Source organism: Bacillus rossius, chromosome 2 (genome assembly GCF_032445375.1).
Source record: "Bacillus rossius redtenbacheri isolate Brsri chromosome 2, Brsri_v3, whole genome shotgun sequence".
Taxonomy (NCBI): domain Eukaryota; kingdom Metazoa; phylum Arthropoda; class Insecta; order Phasmatodea; family Bacillidae; genus Bacillus; species Bacillus rossius.
Window position 1 is genome coordinate 30,060,817 of NC_086331.1, and position 26,902 is coordinate 30,087,718.

A 26,902-nucleotide genomic window follows, 5' to 3' on the forward strand; every position below is an offset into this window, starting at 1 on the left:
TAATCTATTCCAGAACTATTTTTTATTTTTTTAAATAATATTAACATATGCTACAACTTAAGAGGTGATATTCCGGAAAACGTTTAAATAGAGAAGATAGCTTAAGTTTTGTTTATTCATCATTTCCTATATCATAAATTAAGTTTGATTTGATCAAAAGATATTATTTGTTATTTTAAAACAACATTTGCAATATCTCACCTTTTAAAACGTAGAGCTTCTGCAAGTTGTAAAAACGAGTTGGTAGATTTTGCTTCTTTGTAAATCATACCACATATCTTACAACCCGTTGATTAGTTTGAGAGATGCACCTTCCATAAAAAAATCAACTGCCTTTTCAACCCTTTTGCGGTCGAATATAGAAAAATGATAAAGGTTAAAACTGATATTAAACCGTAATTTGTACGTTATTCTTACTCAGTTTTTAATCATCTTAATTTACTTGACTATATGATGTATTACTATAAAATCTAACATGCCACTGTATCACTGCCTTTGTGGTCGAATACCTAAAAATTGCAAAAGTACTCTATATAATTAATGATTTACGTTATTCATGCTAAGTTTCTTCCATCCAGCTTTGCTTGCTATGGAGGTATGAATATTTTTATGATAAAACATAACTTACTCCATTTTCACACCCTTAAAATACGATGTCCGGAAAATCTGAAGTAAATACAATTCATCACTCTACAATACAATTCATAACTCTACATGCTTGTTGTTCATCCATAATTTCTAACCCTTAGATCTAGAATATTTGGAAATTTGCATTTTTTTTCTTTATTCCAAACGTTATACTTTTACACCCCTAAGGGGTGGAAAATTGCAAATAAACAACAATAATATATATTTCTTATTTTTACCATTCAATTTACGTGTTACTTAATTAGTTTTTGGAGATACAATTCTTTAAAATAAATAAAGACCTATCCCGTTCTCACACCATTTAAAGACCAATTTTAATAAACGAAAAAAATAAGCAATGCGTAAATTAAGATGCAAGTTATTTTTTACTATCTTATTTAGAAATCTAATTGAATAAGAAGTGTTTTGAAAACACACCTACCCCTTTTACCAACCTTAGGGCTTAAATTACACAAAATAAAGAACTTGTGGTGGGTAGTTTTCGTCTGTTTATTATTGTTACATAATTTGTTTTATTGTGCTTGATTAATTTCGAAGTTAAAATCGTTTATCGTAAAAACCATATTCGTACATTTTTCACCTCTTCGGACTGAAATTTCGCAAAATGTTAAAATTATCTTTGTAGTTTTTGTGTGTTTATTATTGGTCCTTGGTAAATTTTGTAATAATTGGTTAGCTTCAAAGATATAATAAAATATATTCAAACCAGAATTAGCTTTTGGTCACTATTTAGGGTTTAAATTTTGCAAAAATGGTAAAATTGCGGTTGGTAATTTTCGTATGTTTATTATTGGTACACAAAATTATTTATTTTGCTTAATAATATAACTTGAAGACATATTTATTACTCTTAAAAATATACTTACCCCCTTTTCACCCATTAGGGGTTGAATTTAACAAAATATAAAAATTGTTGTTAGTAGTTTTTGTGACCCCAATATTTTATTTTATACTAAATTAAATTCGGCGATATAATTAGTAATCTTAAGAATGTACTTACCCCTTCGTAACCCTTTGCAGTTGAATTTGCCAAAATATAAAAATTGTGTTTGGTAGTTATCGTAATTTCTTATTGGTACCAAATATCATTTATTATGCTTAATGAAAATTGGAGATGTAATTATTAATCTTAAAACATACTTACTCCATTTGATTTCTTAGGGGGTTTTAATTTTGCAAAATATAAAAATTGTTGTCGGCAGTTTTCGTATGTTTATAAATGATAGCCAAAATAATGTATTATACTTACTTTAATTCGGATGTATATATAGTAAACATAAAAAAAACATACTTACTCTTTTTCACCCCTTAGAGGTTGAATTTTATCAAAATATAGAAATTGTGGTTGTAGATATTGCATGTTTATTAAGTGTACCCAACAAAATCTATTTGCTTGATTAAATTCTGAGATAGAATTATTAATCTTATATACGGGTTGATTTCAAAGAAAACAAATGTTTTTGGTATTTTTTGTATTGTCATTATTAATACCCAAAATTATACGCATGATTAAATTCTGAGATATATTTATTCATCTTAAAAAAATACTTACTCCTTAGTCACCCCTTTAAGGGCTGAATTTCACAAAAACAAACATTTTTGTTTGTAAGTTTTTATATGGTTATTATTGGCACCCAAAATCTTTCATCATGCTTTATTGAATTCGGAGATATAATGATTAATCTTAAAAACATACCTACCACATTTCACCCCTTAGAGGTTGAATTTTATTAAAATATAGAAATTGTGGTTGCTAGTTTTTAAATTTTACTATATGTAACCAACATAATTTATTAGGCTTAATACAATTTGGGGATAGAATTATTAATCTTAAAACCATACTCACCCCCTTTAACACTTTAAGGGTGGATTTCGCAAAAAAAAAAAAAAATAGTTTGTAGTTTTTGTAGGGTCATTATTGGTCCCCAAAATTATTCATTACACTTAGTTAAATTCGGAGTTTTTTTTATTAATCTTAAAAACATACATACACCTTCTACACCCCTTAAGGGTTGAATTTCGCAACATGTAAACATTTCTGTTTGCATGTTTTTGTATTTTTATTATTGGCATCCAGTATCTTTCATTATGATTAATTAAATTCGGAGATATAATTATAAGTCTTTAAAACATACCTACCCCATTTCGTCCCTTAGGGGTTGAATTGCGCAGTACATATATAAAACTTGTAGTTGAGTTCTCAATACGTAAATAGCAATTTCAAATAGTTTTTTTTCATCATTTCATCCAATGACTTTTTGCCTCGAATAATTATAATATTAGTATAAATAAAACTGTTCGAATCGCTTGCACTCCAGCTCGATATTCACCCTAGGTGTATTTCAGGTTGTTGCGAAGTATATTAAATACCAGTTACGTAAAAGCGCTTCGCGCGCTTTTTCCGCAGCGGCCTCCGCAGGTACACCTGGAACCTGGAGCCGGTCGCTCTGTTTCACGTGTTTCACGTGTTTCACGCGTTTCACGCAGGCGGGCGCTGCGGTCGCGGTTCGCGGCCAAGCGCTCGCAACATCCTCGCAGTCAGTTGACAGGTTCGGCCATGTGGGGATACTGAGCGGAGCCCGCAGACCGTCTGACACTGTAACTACTCTCACCAAATATTTACATCGTCCACCGGCGCGGAGAAGAACAATCACCTGGAATAACCCTTGCAGGTAGGCTAACTGTTTCTTCCAGCAATGCTTTTCAGTTATATAACTCTTTAGATGCCTTATGTAACGATTATAGGTTGTATTTATTTTTATTTTTAACAAAATTTCTCATATCATTGATTTTATTCTAATGACTATTTTTAGGGTACAGATATTTGTGTGACAATTGTCTTTGAAATCATAATATTTTCTTCAAACACCCCCCCCCCCCCCCTTTTTCTAAGGTTTTGTTATAATCAAAACATTCGTTTTTGACGGAACTTTGTTGGGTGAAGACAAGCTGATTAATTTGAAGTTCTTGTGGTCGTTTACGTAAGAGGTGGGCTATGCACCGAAATGGTAATCACATGGAACAGAGATACTATAAAAATCACGTGTACGCTCTCTTCTAATGTGAAGTTCGTGTGTGGTCGTTTACGTAAGAGGTAGGCTATGCACCGAAACGGGAATCACATGGCACAGAGAGACTACGAAAATCACGTGAACTCACTCTTCTGTTTCTAAATGATTTCGAAACTGGTGAAAAAAAATCTCACGTGATGAAGTTGTCTGGGCTGATTTAGCACCAAAGTGGAGTTATTTAAGTACTTCAAAATTGTATTTTGAGATCATTTCAATTTGTGCTTTGTTGAAAGTATTAAAGACGTGATAATTAGCTATTTTATGAATGGGTTTGTTTTTTCCCAGATTTTATTCGAAATATCCTTTTTAATTTTTCGTGTTCTTATGAGACTTGGAATGTATCATCAGTTTGGTCACTTGCAATGATTACGTCGGGTATGTAAAAAAATTAATGCAATACCGTACGTAGATAATTGTTCATCTGAGCTATGCCTTATTTAAGAATTAGTAACACCCGATAAAATTTGCTTTTCAACATTTGCGGACAAAAAAAACAACAGTATATTGAGTCGTAGGCTACGATAGACATGCTGCCCAACTGTAAATATGGATTTAAAAAATTAGCTCAGCTATGACTAACATTTCCTGATGACAGCAAAATCTCAAATTTTTCGGATATATTAACCAGTCATTATAACTTTAAAAAGTACAATATAGCAAAACAGTTTTAAGTATTGAAATGATTGATAACAATGTAATTGTTTTTTGTTTGAACTATAATTTTATGGAATGTGCACCAAGATTGGTGATTATTTTTTTTTTTAAATTTAAAGGTACTGCCTATACAATTCTTAGCTTAAAATTAATTTCTTAGATTTTGATATCAAATGTTAGTACTCGTATAAAACGTATGCTGTCCACGTTAATGTTTCTATAAACATGATAAAAAACAACATAATTAAATTCCTTGTTTTGAAAATCTATATTTTCAGCAGTAGCCTTTGTGATTTATAGATTTATTTTTTAATTGTAAATTATGAATCAAATTTAAGTTAGGCCCAGTGGCGGACGCAAAAAAGGGGGGATAATTGGGTATCCCCCCTGCAGTTATGAAAATTTTTTTCTAGTTCTCGGCGAAAACAATATGATATTTTAGGTGATGCAGGGCGAGATATTACATCAGCAGGAATCAAACTACCAAGGCGGTAATACATGTTGAGAATGATATTGTAACTGTTGAAACTCTTTGTTGCCGACGAAAGATTGAAAAAAATAATATTTTAATTATCTATTCAAAATCCCTCCCTAAACACATTCCTGTATCCGCCACTGGTTAGGCTCGTTCTACAATGACAGGTAAACAGTAGACGGATATCACGGAACCGAGTTTCTACAATAGCACGCAGACGGAGACGGACCCGTACGGATTTGTTCGGCGATGCTGAGCATTTACGTTTATGTTGCTCCGTGAGACCAATAGAAGCCGAGTATTTGGCTGCGGTGGTGGCCATGTTTGTTTATGTTCTAAATACGTTAAACATTGTTGCAAGTACACACGAATATTTAGTGTTCTATTTTGACTTTGTGGTTTATTTTTATATTATATGCCTGCCCTATGATCTCAAAGCAGAATAAATATTTTTTAGTAAAATTAATATTTCGTAACCTTGAAATTGGTTGCTATTTGTTACGTTTACATGCATTGTGGAAAGTAGCAGACGCGATAGTGAAATGTTCTGGAAGATCCGCTTCAGTTTACGTGAACTGTTTCTGTTTTCGTGTCATTGTAGAACGGGCCTTTGGCCGTATTCAGACATTTAAACACTTATAAATGTAACATATAGTTATGAAAGTAGTATTTTGTCAAAAATTGTGAAATTTATTTGCTAGTTTTGGAAAAAAAACCTTGCTTATTACTCAAAGCAGGGACTGAAATGACACTCGTCCAGTTTCCAGACTAACACTTAAGTGTCTATAATTATATTTGAAAATAATATATATTTCCTGGAAACATATTAATTAGTCATATTTTCAAATATATTGTGGTGAACTCTGACGAAATGTTATTTGTGATCTTTAAACATTTTTTGCCCTACAGATAAATAATTAGGTGAAAAAATTATAGACTTACGCTTTGTGAAGCACGTGTGCATAATTTTTCACCTAATGAATTACTCCCATTACAGCAAACATATAAATATCACATACTCAGTCTTGGTTATCTACTATGAGTACATGCACTGCAATGACGCGTCACACCCCTTTTCTTACCAAGTACATTTTATTCAATAAATTCAATTAGCGTAATTTAAATCAGGGACATCTCTTTTTTTACTATCCAGTCTCTTTATCGGCAGTTTTATTGGGATTAATCGAGATAGCAAATAGTTAGCCGGAACTTTTTCCATCGACCTTCTAAATTTTAATTATTGTTAGGTCCAAGCTAGAATGTATAGGTACACTTGCATGCTGAACGAACTTTTCTCGTCGGATCACGTATTATTTGATACGGTCCGAATAGTCTAGGAGCCAGTGACAGATTTTCATGACCAAGTCCCTCCTAATCGAAACTTCATAAAATGCATCAGGGACTTATACTATGAACACTCGCGAACGTCAGCTGCGACTCCGTGGGTGGGGCGGGCAGTGGCAGCCTCCCACGCATGGTGAAAAAAAAAGTTTTTTCAGTCATTTCCTCTCATTTGAAAATTTGTCATATTATATTTTATCTAGTATTTTGAAAGAAAAAAAAGTCAGCTGACCACAACACGGTGGATTATACGTCAGCTGGCTGCTTGAACATGAAAGACGCGTCCATTTTCCATTATGTCAAAATCTGAAGCTTTTACGGAGTGTTTTGTACAAATGTCATAGCCATCGATGAACAGGGAAGATTTATTTCGCAAAATTCAAGAGTTTACTTGTCAGATGTATGGCCTTAATCGGTTAAAAAAAAAAAATTAACGACGCTAGGGTTGCATTGTTCCAGAAAACGTACAAATGTTTGGACAGTAATGATGAATTTAAGTTGCCTAAAAAAGGTATTGACGGTTCTTCTCTACCACCATGCGAATCAGAACTGAACAAGCAATATTTAAGGGCGTGTTACATTGCGCAAATTTGGTCTCACGCTAACCTTAAATTTACAACAACTGAAGAACCTACAGACTATGGTTGGGAAGAAATAGACAACCGATTCGAATTTGATTGGTTTTCTGGGACTCAGTTACCAACGTCGATTGAGGAGATAACCATTCAGCCTGAAAAAGGTATCAATTCTTTTTTTATATTTTTATTTTTTCATATGATCATGTTTTACTATACACGCGGACTAATAATTTTTTTTCATCTTTTCACAGATGATGATGATGAAGACATGATCGCATATAACTCGGACAGCGACTCTGACAGTGAATCAGAGAGAGATGAAAGCGACTCAAGCCAAAGCGAGAGTGAAAATGATCAATTTTAATGGTTATATTTCATCAGTTAATTGAAATAAACGTTTATCAATTTAAAAAATGCTACAATAAATAATTCATTAATTAATTTACTCATACCAACATTTCCTCCATTATTAAACTTCATATTTGTTATCAAGACTCTCAAATCAAGTATAATGCCGAATAACTTAAGAAACGTTATTTCCTCCCGGATAAAAATTTATAAGAGGATTGTTAAAATACTCTAGTAAATAATGAAAAAAATCAGCTAGCTGTAAGTCAAGGGAAAAGTCGTCAGCTGATAAGATTCAGTAGGTGATAGATGCTGTTGCGTTACACCTTTCAAGGTACCAGCTGACAAACTTTCCACTGAGATACAGCAAGCTGACATTAATTTTCATTTATAGTAGCATATAAACGATCACCAGGTAAATTATTAGATGAGAGGAAATCATTGAAAATATAATTTTTTTTTCATGTTCAAGCAGCCAGCTGACGTATAATCCACCGTGTTGTGGTCAGCTGACTTTGGTTTTTCTTTCAAAATACTAGATAAAATATAATATGACAAATTTTCAAATAAGAGGAAATGACTGAAAAAACTTTTTTTTTTCAACTTTTTTTTTTTCACTCGCAGCTGACGGTCGCGAGTGTTCATAGTATAAGTCCCTGATGCATTTTACGAAGTTTCTCTCGAGAAGAAATAATTGACCGAAAATGTACCTGGCTCCTGGACTAGAAGGCCTTGAAGACAATAACAATCTTAACAAATATTTCTTGACTAAATTGCTTCCAACCCGACCGGAAGTCAAAACGTGGAAACAAAGTACAAATGGCTCGGATTTAATTGTGCGTAAAGTTTTGTGGAGTCTAACGTGTTGCTAGAAAATAAAGCGAATAATCCATGTCTCTACCCATTGAAATCAAAGTTTATATAGACAAAAATTTTGGTTGAACGTAACTGTACTTTTTTAATAGCAGTAATATGGCCTCTTCTTCTACCGGAGCGTTTTGATAAAGGATGACTAACTAAACTTGATAGAAAAGTTAAAAAGTTATGTTCCACAATTATGCACATAAATGCTTACGGAGAAGGCTCCCTGCTGGATTTTCGTGATTTAGGATCATCTTAATAACAGACAGACTTCGTAATCTAATCGCAACAGACCCCTGGATATTTCGCGGGCTCAATGACCTTGTAGCTTGAATTGACAGTCCAGTAGGCTTACACTTTAACACCGAAGTATTTCGAAGTTATACGTCTTTAGGTGTGCTGAGCGTGAAATTGTGGTAAGCAACAAAATGCGCGTGCACCATGCAACGGAATTTAACAGACTGTCCAGTCCGCATGCGCGTTTCTGTTGTGCCGACAAGTTGAGGTCGCTGAGATGGCGGACCCACGTGTGGCAGTTTACGCTTTCGTGAGCATGTGTGCCAAGAACACTTTACATTTATCAAACTTTAATAGTCGAGACATAGTTGCAACTGAAAATATTTGCCTAAAAGCATGCATATATTTTAACTGGCTATTAAATATTTGCTAAGGGGCCAGCGTATGTATTAATTTTCAAAAAATTCAATTCAAAATAAACCAATCACCACGTGCTCAACCAGCATTCACCACAGAAAAGAAATACAGTAGTTTAGTAGATGATTTCTAAAGAAAACATTGAAAATCTTAGCTAAACAGTTTATCTAGCACATGCTTATAACTCTGTTGTCACAACTACCACATGCAAAAACCTCGACCAGTATTTTAGGAATTTGCTACTCGAGTGATGTTAATTAATATGTATAAGTAACCTATGAGTATTTTCAAATGTAGCATTCTATACTTGGGGTAGAAATAATGTGTCTAGAAACAATAAAACACTATGGAAGCTGATAATTTTGGTTACTTCATATAGATTCACCCTTTCTGGAATTCATTATGAGTATCAGAAAACATGATTATGTGTTACACCTAAGGAAGAAAGAAAAAACTTATGGACATAGAATAAGCTTTACTTCTTTGAGACAATTAACATAATAAAGTAATGTAACTGAAATTTTCAGTTTTCAGGTTCGCTGAATTTGAATTTAATCAAAGTTAGTTCATTGGTTTATTTAAATTTATATTTTACTCTCCGCGGATGTATAGAGATAGTCGTAAACAACAAATATTTACCATTATAAAAATTATTTTTAAATACTCACAAAATGCTTATATTCTAAGCTTTATAAGATACTAAATACAGTAGAGATATTACATAACAGGTGGACACAACTGTAGGAAATGTTAAAAATATTTTTTCCATATCAAATGGAAAATATATGAGGTTTTTTAAAATTAATATATAGTTTAATCTGTTAATAAATCCTTCATAAAACACAAATAGAGAAACATCTTAATTATGTTGTAATATTAGTTTGATGTAATGCATAACAAAAGAAAGATATAATGTTATCTACGTCTCAAGTTAAATGTTAGTTTTCCAACCTGTATTTACCAAATATTATCTTTTTCATAAAGGGCTAGAGTAAAAGATTTTCTTAAATTAGTTTAAGTGAAAGCGATTAAAATAAATATTTTACCAAATTGTGTTTCAAAACATTAGTAGATCAAGTTTATAGAATTAAATTCTGCTCATAGACTTATACTTGCATGGACAAGCTGACAGGAATTTTCTCGTTTCCTTTATCTTGGAAGTAAGCTCAAAAGAGCGCGGTTTATTCTTTACGGCTTATCGGCTGGATATTATGTATATTGAGTGCTCACGAACATTTCAGAGAACAAAAAGTTAGTTCGTAGCATATTAGTTTTCGTGTTGTGCTGTTCTTGTGGTTAACCAACATTTTCACGGTGTTCTTTGCTAACCAGTATTGATATTTTGAGTGCAATTGATTTATCATAAAATAGAATTAAGCAGTACCAATTACATTACCAATTACCAGATAGGTTTGGGGTGCTGTACTTGATGATCTTTCTGCTTTCTACTGTCGTGGACATAAGGGGGACCTAAGATATGAATACACGCTTTCTTCCACAAAATAATTTGTCGGATTACTTCTGAAGCTCCAAAAAATGAATTTACTCGAACTGTTACTCTGACAATCTGAAAGGATTTATTTTAAGTGTCTTATAATTATTCTTGGCATGACTTTTTCTCATTAAATAGATACTTCAGTTATGTTAAAATCTTTTTGTTGGGGCGATGGAGCAGGTTTACCTTATAGCTGTCTGATCGGAGTTCAAAAATTTTTGCTTAAAATGCTTGCCCCTAATAATGAGTTTAAAAGCTGGTTTTATGCCCTGAGTAAATAATATTTTAGATTTTTAATTTGGTATTCGTGTGGTTTTAATACCGGCCAGACGTGACCCCTGCAATTGCCCAATAGAGATTTTAAAAATGTGTGTGTACGAGACCCCGTGCATTTCTGGTTTTGTTGTGGGGTAATGTGAAATGAATTTTCATATTTATAAAGATTTATTTCAAAACCTGTAAACACAATGCTGGAGACTTACTAAATAAATAATTAATGTGCAAGCATTGTCTGATATGAAGTGTTTTTTTTTTTAGATACAACGATACGAGAAAATTTCTTAGGGTAAATGTTATTCCAAAACTTATTTCCCGAAACGATTTAAATCCTTTCATGGAAACATATAGGGAAAATATTCACGCCATTTTAATCTATGAATCAACGACGAAAACCTTACATTTTTCATTTCTGGAATTTCATTTATTCTTTACGAAACTGGCGATTCTTCACATAGGCATAACATAACAATACATAGTACAACAAGATTTTCGGAGTGATTATTTACACGCAGAACAATTACATTCATTTTTGGTCACCCAACGAAGCTTAGAGGTTTTAATGACACACAACATGCAATTGATGGTGAATCACATTAAAACAATATATGTTTGGGATATCACACATAATTTTGTTAGAGATTACTTCTGGTGATAGTGAAAGTTCATTCTATCCTCTAGGCTATTGATAAGATTACAAGGTATTCAAATATGCCTCAGAATTTCACAAAACAAATTATTTTATGGAAAATACAGTTTGCAACAAATGCAAGATGTCTTTTTCAGCATATTATATTTCCATGTTGGCGCTTATATCGACTTATACGCCATTAAATCTGCCTTTCACCAAAAAAATACAATATTTAGTATAAAATTAACATTGGTAGTCAAATACGAAAATAAACGTACTTTTTTTAGTTACCTCAAAGAATAAGCATCGCTTGTTTTTACAGCAACTACGCATTATAAACTACGAGTGTAGTGAGTCATCATAATTTTTGGTTTTGCTATTGGTTTTAGGTGTTTGGCTATAGATTATGGCCCTCAGAATCGGTAAAATAAATGTGTAAAATGTAAAATACTTTAAGAACTAAAAATCTTTGTAACATGTTTCTTTCCTACAAATATGTAGAAATGTACATAGAATATCCATAACTTGTAAAAACACAATGTAACAAGAGTTATTTTGTCACCACAAAATATTTTATTAGTGTGTCATTCTGTGTATTTTGTGGTGGCTACTTAGTAAAAAATTTAAAATTGTGTGTTATGGCTTAGCTAAACACTTTTAAAAATCCTTGCTTAGGTACTATCTTCTTTATCTTGTTTTCTATCATTGTGATAAACGGCGAAACGTACGTTGTAATTGACATAGTGACTTATGTTCATACATCACGGAGAAATGTGAAAATATAACAAACTTGAAAATGCTGCCAACATACCAATTACTTATCTAGTTCACCAATTATAGAAGCCGGCAACTAAAACATTACACCTTTTACCAGACGTTATTGCTCTGAACTATACTTTTGCGCTTTCATTGCCAACTAAATCGGACGTTTACTATACAATATTACATTATACGCAGTTTTGGGCAGAGATGCTTTCAAGAGTTAATTTTATAAAGTGTTCAGTTAAGCGTAAATGGACGGTATGCCATCACAAAAAAATAAAAAACTTTACTTCCCTGTAACTATTTTTCTTAAAATTTATTTTAAAATAAAATTTTTAGCATGTGCATATGATTTATCGATATATATTAATCAAAACATATAACAAATTTCAGATGTTCAATTATGTACAGAAACATTATTTCTGAAATAAATATTATTTGAAAATTTCTGCTGTGCGTCTGTATTCCTACTATAGTCCTTTCCAAGAACTATGGTATCTTAATAAAACATTTTTAAATTTGGTTTGATCATAATACAGACTAATTTCTTGAATAGTATTTATTCTGTTAGGTAAAATGAAATCATTATCTTTAAATATCTCACCAAAAGCAATTTAGTAAATTAATGCGTCATTGCTACTATATTTGATTTCTGGGCGATTTGTCCCCAATTTGCATTCTTTGAAATGTGCCTTTCAGAAAAAAATTATATTAGAGAGCAACACCATTTTCTTATTTACGTTTTAACACTCTTCCACAAGTGTTGCGATTCACACTGAAAAGAGTCTGGCAGGTCTAGCAGCGAAGAGTAAGTTAGGTAGCTGATGTCTTCGAACAACAGAAAGGCAGGAATGAATGACCTCACATCCAAGAATGTCTCTACCTACTAGCATTTTAGTTTGGCAACATGGCAGCCCGCCGCCCCCTTTCTGTCATGGGACTTGGGAGATTATCTTACCCGGGAATGCCCAAACCTAATTGAAAGAGAGGTCCCACGCGCGAGAGAGACGGAGATACGAGCGCTCCTTGCTACTTGCAAGTGTCACAGAAGTGGCAGGCGAGTATTATTACCTGGACTCAACAACCGACTAAGAACCATCCTCCACAAGACATTCAAGTTTTGTGTTCGACTGCAAAAACAAAGCTGTATATCTTAGACAGCGCCAGCCAGTGGCGGATCCAGAGGTTCACCTCGGAGGGGGCACTCTAGGATTTCAGAATAGCCAGAGAAAAAATGTCTTAACATTACTAAATTTGTATTTAATCTACTCACACTACACATAACATCCAACCACCAGATTTTATGATTCTACAAGAAATTCATTAATTATATTAAATTATTTTATTGGTTTCAGAAACAATCATTTTTGTCGGAAATATTAATGTAGCAGACAACTGGATTTCGGGGGCAGGGGGGGGGGGGCACTTGCCCCTGGTGGGCCCCCCCCCCTTGTATCCGCCACTGGCGCCAGCAGAGGCTGCTACCTTTTTTGAGCGCGCTTCCAAATGTGCATCCTTTTTTTAATGTGCTTACAAATGTGTGTCCTTTTCGTTAAATGTAATCAAATCTTCTAGTCAGGAATGAATATTTATTGGATCGAAAACTTTTGATCTTGTAGTATGTGTAAAGCATTTGTCAGGGATTCTTGGTCCTATAATAGGCGTAAAAGTATCTTAGTTAGTTGCTCTATTTTCTTGTAATAGATTATATCAATACTTAAGGTCTGACAGTTCGAAGACTCTTGTATTTTCTGCTTGAAATAGGACATAATTGTTTGTAATATGTAAAAGTTTTGACGAAGAAGGTCTCATGGTTCAGATGCTTTGCCTACATGTCTGACATTGTACATGACCTGTTTAAAATGTTCTCCGAATATAGAAAAAAAGGCCGCTTGGCTACTGACTATGTGCTTGACCACCAAATGGACATGCTTGGCCAAACTACTAGTTGCGCTTGGCCTCCGACAGTATGTTTCTGTCCAGCAACTGAATGTGCATGACACCGCGATGGAAGTGCCTCGCGAACTAGATGTTCCTGGCCACCAACTAGATGTGATTGGCCACCGACTGGACATACCTGGCTACAAACTGGAAGAGTCTAACCACCAACTGAATGTCCTATTTCACAAACTGGAAGTGCCTGGCCAACAAATTCGTTTCCTGGCCGCAGGAAATGTCTGACTACCAACTAGACGTGCCTAACTTACAAGAGGATGTGCCTGACCACAGGATGGATGTGCCCGGCCATTGCCTAGACATGACTAGCAAACAACTGGATGTACCTGGTCGCTGACTGGACATGCCTGGCCACCGATTACGTGCCTGGCCACTGAATATACATCCCTGGTTGATCGACCGTTATGCGGAACTGTCCTGAAAACATATGCCAAGGCATGCAAAAAGACTGGCACTCCATAAAGACTTTAGAAATCGAGAAACGCTAGAATTTGCTGTTGTATTTGTAGAATTTACATAATAATTTTATTACTTGTTCATTTATCTAACGTGTCACTTTAAAGGTGAATTATAAATAAATATTTTTACCTGATATTAGCTTTTATGCATCGTCCAGGGATCGAACCAAGCACTAAAATCGATCGAATCAATTTATAAATTAAATGCTTGTTTTTTAAATGAATTTCGGAATTGTTTCGAATTTATAGCTTATTAATTACATATTTCCAAGATGGCGGCTAAGATGGCCGACAAAATGGCGGATATCGCGAAAGTTGACTGTTGGGTACCTAATACTAAACTGCAGCTGCAAAAATTAAACCAATATGGAGGCCACTCCCTCTAGATTACCAAAACAAGTTGGCGGATCCAAGAAGGGCGCCGTTTCGTCATACTGGTTGGCGTAATATCTGCATTGAAGAAAGTGGTGAGAGGTCAGTCTGTTGGTAGCCCCTGCTGTGGAAGGACCCATCGCCATTTTTAATTTGTCCTCAACAGGTTCGAACCAGGAACTCCGTGATATAAATGTGATTTTTATTAATATGTTATCAAAATTGTAATTAATTATTTTTTGAATTTTTAAAATATTTTCCCGGTTTTCTAGCATAATAATAACTGTTTTTCATGATAGCGGATGTGACGTCATCCAAGATGGTGACAGGTCAAAGCTCCCCTCTAGAGGCTTATGATGGCTTGTTTTTAGGAGTTTTAACCTGCTTTTAAGAATTTTCCAGCAAACGGAATTTTTGAGTACTAAAACGGGAAATTTTCCCTCAAAACGGGAAATTTTCCCTCAAAACGGGAATTTTGCCTTCGAAAATGGGGGACATTTTTCAGAATTATGAGGAATTTGTAGTCATTTTTGAGGAATTTTGTGGAATTGTTGACACCAAGCTGGCCGCCATGAAGTCAAATAGCGGTCGGTCATTGACCTCACCTAACAACTCTCCCTTAAACCCTGGCGTGGGTCCGCCATTTACATACAACTCGTATTTGTGACCTTTCTGTTGCCCAAACTTCTGCGCATGCGTAGAGATCACTCGGCGATTTCGTCCAGATGGTTGACCTACGTTTGGCGCCATTCACTCGTATTTATTGACTTTTGTCATCATCTGGGGACGAACTAAGCGTATCGGTGTGTCAAATGAAATTTTATGATAGCGAAACTTTACCGAAATACATTTTGTACACTTTAATGGTCAAAACAATAAATAATATCAACTTAAAGTACTTGAGTGAATTAGAATAACAGTTTTTTATTCCCGTAGTTTCTTCCACGTTTTTGTTGTGTCTCCTTAGCAAAGTGGTAAAGTGCCAGTTAGGAGAGAGAGTATGGCTAGTATCAAATTCAAAACCTGACAACGGGGAATTTTTAAAATTTTTTATTAAATATATTATATGATGGGTGTAAAATTGGCGCATAAATCATCGTCTTGCCCGCCTTTTTACTCCCATGATATAACCAGTGAATATTTGCTGAAAACATTTTTAACAGAACAAGAAATACAAAGAAGATATCGAGTTAAAATTCAGTAAATATCCCTTCAATAAAAGTAATAACAAAAACCAAAGAAAAAAATCAACATGGCGTGTGAGATCGTGCCTTAAGCCGTGTGACAGTGTCAAATTTTAGCTTCCAACACCTTTCAATGAAGTTGATTAAATAATGTAAGAGGGTTATGACGACACTAAAAACGTTACTAATGCAGCCACGGTAGTTTAAAAAGTTGGATTCCTTGATTTTCCATCAAATATTTCGTATGCAGGATTGACTTTAAAATATAATGGATGTTTGACGAAATAAACCAATCAACACGTTCCCAGCGATGACAGAAATGGCTTGCGTTTCTGTCTCAACGTATCTTTAAAATGACGAAGTAGTGTAGAATAGTATGTCCGGGCACAGGCGCCAGGCGTTGGTGCCGTGGTGCCGACTGCCATCTGGGATTGTGAAGTCACGGCGACCATCTTGGATGACTTTGACCTTTGATCTTGACCTTCAAAATTTGCCCAAAATTCTTCAAAATACGCCAAAATGTCCAGTTTTTGGGAAAAATTCCGTCATAAAAATCTTAAAAAAATTTCAAAAAATGTTTTTTTCCGATTTTGCGGGAAAATTTCCCGTTTTAGTCCTTAAAAATGCCAATGACTTCGAAATTTCTAAAAACGGCTTAAGCATCCATGTCTACAGCCTCCGATAACCGTTTCTAGGAATAAGGATAACATGACCGCCATCTTGGATTATGACGTCACCATTGAAATTTCCTTTACGGCCGCTATTTTGAAAATCTATATTTATTATCCGGATTTAAAGAAAAAATTCTAAAATTTATAAAAAATTATATAATCAAAATTAAATTAAATATTATTTAAACCATCCACTTACACAATGGAGTTAGGAGTCCTCGGTTCGAACACGGCGAGAGCAAAAATAAAAAAAAATTACTCGAGGTCCTTCCTCCACAGAAGCCACCAGCAGACTGACCTCCCACAACTAATGCCAAGGTGTATATATCAACTAGTATGACGCAATGTCCACCATCTTGAAAATCTGTAATTATTATCCGATTTTAATAAAATCAATTTATAAAATTTAAAAAAAATTATTAATCAAAATTTAATAAACTGTGTATTATTTAAAAAAACACTGTTTCCCTTTTCGTTATGGTAGTCATCTTGGATTCTAGAAATGTTGCACATTTCGTTACGCCCACCATCTTGGACTGTATGACATAATCGTTGTACATTTCGTTATAGACACCATCTTGGATTCTAGATCGTTGCAATTATCGTAATGGATGCCATATTGAAAATCTTTATTTATTATCCGATTTTAATGAAAAAATTCTAAAATTTATAAAAAAATTAGTTTATCGAATTTTAATAAAATATTTTTTAAACATGCACTCACGTCCTTGTTCGAACCCGGCGAGGTCAAAAAGACTTACCATACATCTTTCTTCACGGAATCCACCGGCAGATTGACCTCCCGCCACTAATGCCAAGGTATATATCGCCACCTAGAATGACGTCACAACTGCTATCTTGGAAATGTGTAATTATTGACATAGAATTTCGGCGAAATTCCAAAAATCATTAAATAAATCACTCGTTAATTTACTGATCGATTCGATTTGTTCCTGTTAATGGTTCGATCCATGACCGATGCAAATATTTTAATTTTATGTTAAAAATAATATCAATAAATCATGTTAAAAATCCTAAAAGTAGGCTAAGTTCCACATAAACCAGCTTTCAGTAAGTCTTTACGTCTGCCATCTTGCAAATCTGTAATTATGTATACAATGATTTAATTTATGGATTGCCGTCCTTGGTTCGATCCTTGGTCAATACAAAAATATAAGCTCATTTAAAAGCATACTAATTTAATTAAAAACACCACAAAAGCGACAGGTTCAAGAAATAAAAACACCACAAGTTATTTTACAAACATAATTATATTACATAATTTATATTCTACTACAGATACACTTGCAAAAGTTAAAAATTTAATAAACATTTAGTTTTGCATCGGCGTGAAATGACTAATTCTCAGCTCCAATATGTTTATACAAGACAGACACCAGCCAGATCCTTTACTGACATAGTCTTCCTCTTCTTGACAGAGTTTCTGTACACCATGTTTAAAAGTCTGCTTCACATCGTCAGAACTGTAAATTACAGCAGCCGATGTCTTGAAAGCACACTTCTTCACTTTGTCCTCGAACTGATACAGCTTACCATATACACAATCCAACCACAAGTTATATTTCAACGGTCCGTTTGTTGCTAAGTCATCAGTAAGCTGATTGATAATGTTCAGCCTGATATCGTCAAGAAAAGTACAGATGTCTTTCAACTCACTAAACGTATTTAGATAATAGTAGTCTTTCAATATTCCATGAAATGAACCGAGTACAGCCTCGGGATTAGTTTCATGTCCTGGTATCATAGCAATCGGTTGCTGAACATCTTTTTTTGTGCTTGTACGCTCACGAGTCTCCAACCTAAACCGAGGAGTCGGAAAGTCTACTGGTAGTTAAACAGTAGGCACACGGACTTCACCTTTACATTTTTTCGCATGACGTCGCAAACTGTCAATACGTGTAAACCAAACATGGCGCTCATCGTAGCGAAACTTCGTACGAGTAGGATTCTTCACACATTTGCTCCGCTCATGTCTTCGTGCATCATGGGAAAATGCGAACGACATATCACAGTAGCTGCAAGGATTCCGCGGCGATGAAGACGAGCCTTTCAGACCCGAACCAGATAATGACGTTGCTGCAGTTGTACCAATTCCTGGAATACTGTTATGAACATCGATGCATCGATGTTGTAGCGAAACCCGTACTTTCTGCCGTACAGCACGACCTCTGCATGTCTTCATGTGCGTTTTCATATTATCTTTTCTGGAAAACTGCTTATGACATTTCTCAAAACCAATCATTTTGCGAGGGGGATTGTTAGCACATTCTCTCGTCTCATGTCGAACATTACTGTTGTTCGAGAAATTCTTGTCACAGTAATGACACCGATGCTGGGAAGTCGATGCTGCAGCCAGCACTTCTGCTGGTGATAACACGACTGTTGAAGTCTTCTCTAAGGTTGACGCTGACGATGACACACATTCCATCGAGTTCTGCGTCGACGTCGTCACGCCCATCGATGTCTCCGTTGTCTACAAGGTCTCATCTGTCATCGACGTCTCTGCTGTCAGGTTCTGCACTGCTGGTGCTAACCCATCCACCAAGGACGTCGCCAGCGTCGTCGCGACCATCGAGGTCTCCATGGATGCTACAACTTCCATCGAGGCTGACGTTAAAGATGGTAAAGATGCCATCGAGTTCACTAGGCTATCGGACTTATGTATCAGACGAGTTAAACTAGGCGATCCTTACACTGTCTTAGTTAGTAACAAACTGAAAGTCCTGTCGTCTAGGACTCGCTTATGTACCCGCAACCAATCGAATAATATGATAGTCAAAACAAGAATAATTTACTTTAATACAATACTCAAAACAACATTAAAAAACGGAAGCAAATATGGAAGAAAATTCGACAAATAAAATGCTCACTCAATACACTGACTGAACACACGCTGGACACACAGTACACACACACGGGACACATTGAACACACTGTACACACAGTAATCACACTAGACACACAGTACATACACTAGACACACAGTACACATACTATACACACAGTAGTACACATAGTTCACACAGTACACACACTGCTTACACCGAACACACGCAATGTGCACGCAGTGACCACGCAAAGTACGCACCAAACACGTAATGTACACACTGGACACGCAGTGTACACGTAATGACCACGCAATGTACACACCAAATACGTAATGTATACACAGGACACACATTTAACGAAAAGGACGCACATTTGGACGAAAATTCGACAAAAATGAAGCACATTTAACGAAAAGGACGCCCATTTTTTAAAACAAATTCATCAAAAAAGGAAGCACATTTAACGAAAAGGATGCTACCTTTTCACAAACATTCAACTAAGTAGGTTGCGTTCGTTAATTTACGTTAGGATACAATGCCTCGAAAAGCTCCAAATGCTCTATCAGCTCCAACAGCTCCAACAGCTCCAACAGCTCCAACAGCTCCAACAGCTTCAACAGCTCCAACAGCTCCAAATCTCCAAAAGCCCCATATCTCCAAAGTTCCAAAGCTCCAACAGTTCCAACATTTCTAGAATCCAAGATGGCTATCATAACGAAATGTGAAACAGTGTTTTTTAAATAATAGTTTATTAAATTTTGATTAATTAATTTTTATAAATTTTAGATTTTGATTTTATTAAAATCGGATAATAATTACAGATTTTCAAGATGGTGGACATTACGTCATACTAGTTGACGATATATACACCTTTGCAAAAGTTGTGGGAGGTCAGTCTACCGGTGGTTTCCGTGGAGGAAGGACCTGACGTAATTTTTTTTTATTTTTGCTCTCGCCGGGTTCGAACCGAGGACTCCGAGCTCCATTGCGTAAGTGCATGGTTTAAATAATATTTAATTTAATTTTGATTAGATATTTTTTTCATTAAAACCGGATAATAAATATAGATTTTCAAGATGACGGCCGTAACGGAAATTGCAACGGTGACGTCATAATCCAAGATGGCGGTCATGGTATCCTAATTCCTAGAAATGGCTTATCGGAGGCTGTAGACATGGATGCTTAAGCTGTTTTTTTTTTTTTTGAAATTTCTAAGCCATTGGCATTTTTAAGTTCTAAAACGGTAAATTTTCCCGTGAAATCGGTAAAGTTTTATTTTTCAAATTTTTTGAGAATTTTTGGTGGAATTTTTTCTCCAAAAAACTGGAAATTTTTGGCGGGTTTGGGAGAATTTTAGGAAAATTTTGGCAAAATTTGAAGGACAAGGTCAAAGGTCAAGGTCATCCAAGATGGCCGCCGTGACGTCACAATCCAAGATGGTGGTCGGCACCACGGCACCGCCGCCTGGCTCCTGTGCCCGGACACACTATTATACACTACTTGACGAAGAATATTAGGAAGATTATAGAGGTTATACATGTAAAATAACCAGAATAATGTAAAATTAATGTCTATTTAAGTAATTTTTCTGTCAAAAATATGATGCGGCTATACATTTTAAGAATCGCGGGACATGCATTTTATTATTCAACGATCACTTATGATGGAGCAATTGGAAGCCATATTTCGTGGAATATTACTCCTCAAATGTTGTTGTCAAATATGGTTGCAGAATAAAGTTTAGTAGTGGAACAGGGCCCTAAGTCCCTTATAGACGGGGAAATTGGAGATGGCCAGTTATGAAGGCCGCTACTGACTGATACTGTCTGTCTGCTTACCCCGTCTAAAGGACTTCTTTCCACTTCAGCGCCAACTTTTATATGGCAGCCAGTATAAACAAAAATATTTGATTTTGTTCATTCCTGAGATTGAGATGGACAGAAGTGGTCACGTTACCTACAGATGGCCAGTTATTTCGTGTCTTAACACGCACTTGCCACCAAAGGACAGTGTTTTTCCATCAATTGGTCGTTCGTCACCGGTGTGTAAGGTGTTTACTTGAAATTCAACACGCGTTCTAATGTGAATATTTTGATAAAATATCTATAGAGAAGAACAACTGCGAAATGGAGCTCTGGCGACATGGTAGTGTTTTTATAAGTGTTCTGAAACTATGAATCTTAATGGAATATTCGTCACAGTGTGTGTGTAAACATAATCAATCACTTAATTTAGCAAGGATCTGATTGCTCATAAAATCGTACTACCAGACCTCAATGTCTTCAGCTCTCTGCCAGTAATAGGATGCCGGGTACCTGCCGCGTGGTTAAGGTTTTGACCGGCGAGTGACTACCTGGCCGGTACTTGCCTTCGTCACTGGCCCCGCCTGTAAGGGCCTGTTTAGCGCTCAAGCACCCAAGCTGGCCAGTGGCGGCGAAGGACCGGCCGAGACGCCTGTAAACCACTCGGTCACCTTGGACCTCCGCGGCCGGAGAAACCTGTTAGCTGCCGCCTAGCCTCTCGTCCACCCTCAAGTAGTCGCCCCAGCAGCGACCACGCGTCGTCCTGGCCCCTGGACACCACACTGTAAACATTTTTTTGTGTACTTTTTCAAGGAAAGCCCTTGGAAACTCAGTTGCCAAAGATATCACATGTAAAACTACCAGGCAGAGCTTTGTGCCATTTGTAATTTTACAAAGCTCTGACTTACAATTATACAAGTGATACCGTTGGCAACTGGATTTCCAAGGATTTTCAGTGTAAAAGTACAAAAAAAAAGGTTTTACAGTGATCCCGACCCCAGAAGCAAACACGCTACTGGCTGAAGCGCTTGCACGATGGCAAACCTTAGACATGTGACATTACGTTCTGGCACATGAATTTAAACCTTATTGCACTCAAGTGAAGGTAAATTTGGCTTGTGGCCCGGACACAATCAACATTGTATTAACGCATAGATAGTTACAGTGATAAGCACTTATACAACACAAACCATCACAGCGGCCTGGCTAAAATTGATGTTAACTTAGCCCCATTCCGTGTTTTTTTTTTAAATTTTAGTTGCTTTAGCTATTGAAAAATTAATGCCGCTGTAGTTGGTAGTATGTAATGGAAAGGGGGAAAAATTATTTTAACAGAGTAACATCCACAACAGCAAATGAATCGCAAAATTAAATGCAAGAATGAATTTTTTCTCTTTCGGTAATTGGGCCCAGATACTTAGAGCTAACTTCATCGGGTGAATATATTAAACAAAAGAAATAAATACCGGGTACAATCTAATCAACACACACATTTTCTTATTTATTACATAACTTTCTTAAATTACAACTAGGGTGGCATTCATAGCTTATGATTGGCGGAAAAGTGATCCTGGTTTTAGTGATCTGATAACATAGTATTAGGCCTAAGCATGAGTTTAACATAGAGCTGCTCTACTATACCGGGCTTGTGTATATGCTTATCGCAATGTACGGTTGTTGCTAGTCAGTTTGAAATTCATGAAGTTCAACGGTTACATATAATACTGTGTTGTGTTAGTAAAATAATAATGTTGATTGGGTCCGGGTCTTCTTCCTTACGGTGTTCTAACCTCATACGAGTAGCTACCAAATAAATTGTATATATATTTCAAAAACAATATAGCCCTACTTCCAATTTAAATCACATCCAACACCACACGAAAATTTTCATTCTAGGCTATGATTGTTTCTAAGCAATCTATCCACTTGACTTTAACGTGAACAATGTTACCAGTTTTTTTAATCCTTTAGGTCAATAGTTCTTGACTTTGGGACTTTGGCATTAAGAGGTATAGTATGCAAAGGTCCATAAGAAACAACATCGTGGGAGCCACCGTGAAGTCTAACCGTTGTCATTTGTATAAGTTTTCCATTGTGCGACCGCTTCGATACCGGACAGTTCAAACATTTTTTTTTGCGAGGAAACCTTTGGCCGATGTCATCACAGTTCATTAGATGGCAGACACGTGTCCTTTATCAACATTGTATCTTTTTAAATTCGGTGACATCAACATTACATTAAATGGACAGAAAACTACTATCTTTTCTGTAGGAAAAACCATTTTTCTATCGTTATAGAAACGAATGATAAATATAAACTCCCAGAGTATTAAATGTTCCAACATAATGTGAAAGTCTTTATCACTCTATTATACATAATTTAACTATTTATTAAATATAATTTTAGTGACACCACTTTCCTTTAGGTTATGTTTCGCACTCTTGTGTGTGATATCAGCAGTACTGTCTGGTATTGATCACTTGCTTATTTGATGCGAGTATACAGCAGTGGTAGGCAGGGGCGTAACCAGGGGGGGGGGGTTAGGGGTTCTAACCCCCCCTAGCCCCAATTATATTTTCTTATCTGAAAGCAGGTTAGCTAAAAGCCTGGGTGTCTTACTGCTATCACCGGCCACTGCACTGGAGGGGAAGAGTAAGCGAGACCTACCGATTCTCCTTCCCTTCCCCTACCCCTGTCACGAGCAGAAGCTATAAGGTTGTGACGTCGTGACGGGTACCAAGCTTTCAAATAACTTACACCTACTGTATTTAACCAGCGCGGTAATTAAAAGCAGGTGTTGACTGGGCTTCCAAAAGTGTAATGATCGCTGTGTGTGTATAGAATTGAGATGACGACATGGTGTCATGTAACTCTTCAAGCTAAAGCTAATTGTTTCTAGGAATAGATCAGTTCTGCCGAAACCCAACCCTTTTTATTCCTCTTTTTATGTATTGTCGAGCTTCGAGCATTATTTATGATTTTGAGTGGACGTAAACAAGGCACTTGGATCGATAAAAGTATCTTTGATTAATTTCTTGCTTCATCACTCAAACAATTTTTTTATTAAAAAATTCATAATATTTTTACCATTACAATATTTAAAGTTAAGTACCGAAAACTGCTAAAATAGCACTATTTTACACCTAAAAATCCAAATTTTTTCCGGGGGCGGACCCCCGGACTCCACCGTTTTAATATGGGGAGGGGCCCATGCTTCTTAACCCCCTCCCCCCGTACACAAATCCTGGCTACGCCACTGGTGGCAGGGGAAACTGGAGTGCCCTAAAAAAAACCACCGACAATGTCCGCCACGTTTTCCAAACGCCACACTTGAGAGAGAACCCGCCAGTGATAGAATTCTGATCCAATTTACAGTTGCTTGGCGTGCTAATAGCATGGTCATTAACTGACCCAAGTAAAAGTTTATTAATTTTATTTTTATTTTGTGGGATTATTAACGTTTATGACTGGTTTCGTGATGGGATCAGTGGAAGACGGCTTGCCTACGTAAATGCTTACTTGATTTAAGTTGACCAGTCTGGAAACAGGTTATTAAAATTTCCTGTGCGAAATCGAATACATGACCTCGCGATTACGCGAGTGGAAACCCAAATAAATAAAGAATTCAATTCAGGAACACCCATGAATGTACACTGTGAAAGTATTCCTTAAGTTACTTGTAATCATGCCGAATAATTGGTCGTTAATTTTATGTGTGATATGTGGAAATCGGTGACATGCTCGGCAGCCATTTTGGAATTTTGGTTACACTTAACATTCAAAAATTTCTTTTACCCTAAAAAATAAACCAGAAAGCTCTCAAAATAACACAAAGTTTACCTTTTTAAGGCAAAATTCCCCGTTTTCCCCTCGAAAAATTTCTGAGGGGCCATTTTCCTCAGAGAGGCTTCATTTCCTTACAGTGTGTTACATTCCTCGTATCGACCAAATGAAAGCCGCTGGGTCTGCACAATGACCTCTACCCAGCCCACTATCCGTTATGTTGGATTACATATATAAAACTAGTGAAGGTTTAAAATAAAAAATGCAATATTTTACAAATAAAAAACTCACTTCATTGACTTCAGAAGTCCATGGTACGAACCTGATGAGTGTAAAATAATAAAATCAGCATAAAAAATATTAAAAAATTTCCCACGAAATTCGAAAGTTCTCGGTTCTGTTCCCAATGGATGCATTTATAAAAGAGAAGCCTTCCACAGATCTTAACACTCAGTTGACTTACCCATACTACTACAAATACCACTAAGGTATATATATTACTCAGTAAATGCGACATCACGACAGCTATATTGGTCACCATATTGGGTTCTCATGAAGTCCGCTAGAGAATGCTAGCCTCGATCACCATCTCACTAGTGTAAATCACCAGAATGTCGGCCGTTATACGGACCACGATTTAGTCGGCAATCTTGAAAATTCACAAATGCTATCCAAATATTGGGGAAAATTCTTTAACACTATATAAAATATTGAATAAAATTTGCAATCATTTTACTGATTGTGGTCCTTGGTTGGATCCCTTATCAATGTTTAAAAAAAGTATTTTAGTTTATGAAAAAAATAATTTAAAAATAATCGTTTTTATGATCTAAATGTATACCTACCACAAGCGTGTAGGTCATAGTGCAGCGCTAAGTAAGAAAACACATGTAAATTTTTAGCATATTTTTCTATTTACTTTTCGACGAGCATACTGATAAACCTCACTAAGATAAAGGACTTTATTTACAAGACAAATGCCCGACTGTATTGATACCATCATTAAAAATGATATAAGTCCGTGCCATACGACCACAACAAATCGAATACAAGCATAGGGACCAAGCGTCTTCGAACCACGAGGCATCATTTTTGATACTTGTTTAGTCCTACGCCCAAGAAGACATCAATGACAATCATATAGGGCAAGAGTTTCCGTACCACCCACGAACTTAATTTGATGCTCTTTACTTTTACGCCTACTGTAGGACCCAATAGGTGCATAGAAGACAAGATTTTCCTAACCACGAACATATTATACCTATGGCCATACACGGTGCGCTATGCAAGTGTAAATCCAAAAATCCCTTAACCTTGGAACCTTCGGTGATCATACCTGTAGCATTATGCCTAATAGTAGTATATAAAAGGGGCTCCAGGGACAGGCTTAAGGCTGTGCCAGGAAATGACCCTACCGTCATCTTGAATTATGACGTCAATGCGGCCATCTTGGTGTCAAATTTAATCAAAATTCCTAGTAGAAAAGATTTGATCAGGATGAACAATGGGCTAACAAAGTTTTTATTAGGGAATTCAGGTGAAAAATAAGTTGGTGCCAAATATTTTTAATTTGCGGCACAATATTCACCAATATCAACGCACAATTCGAAGCACATTTACCATAATCTACGCGCATTTACCATCACTTATGCAAAATTATATTTACTTTAACCAAAATCGACTAACAATTCGGCACATATTCACCATCATCGACACACGATTTGAATCAAATTCATTATCATTGTTGCACATTTCAGCGCATATGAACATCACCGGGACATAAATTGATGCACATTTATGAACAACGACATACAGTTCATCACACATAAATCATCATCGACATACATTCAAAATCATCGTTGCACAATTCGACAAACTTTTCCCCATCATCGACGCAAATCCTCCGACATCGATGCAATATTCGATGCATATTAAATAACTAAACACAACCACCATATTCAATGCACAATCACCATCATTGAGGCACAATTCGACGCACATTAACCAATATCAATGCACAATTCATGCATAT

General features: G+C 35.8%; 1 protein-coding gene across 2 annotated transcripts in view; it reads left to right on the forward strand.

Moving 5' to 3' along the window:
- Positions 1 to 3,095: 3,095 nt before the first annotated feature.
- Positions 3,096 to 26,902, forward strand: part of LOC134529215 (protein scarlet-like) — a 183,992-nt gene continuing 160,185 nt past the window's right edge. The window contains exon 1 of one of the 2 annotated variants that reach the window (XM_063363083.1): positions 3,096 to 3,320. The gene's annotated coding sequence lies outside the window, so the exon portion shown is untranslated. The remainder of the gene's footprint in view (positions 3,321 to 26,902) is intronic. The other variant, XM_063363084.1, reaches the window with a different exon arrangement.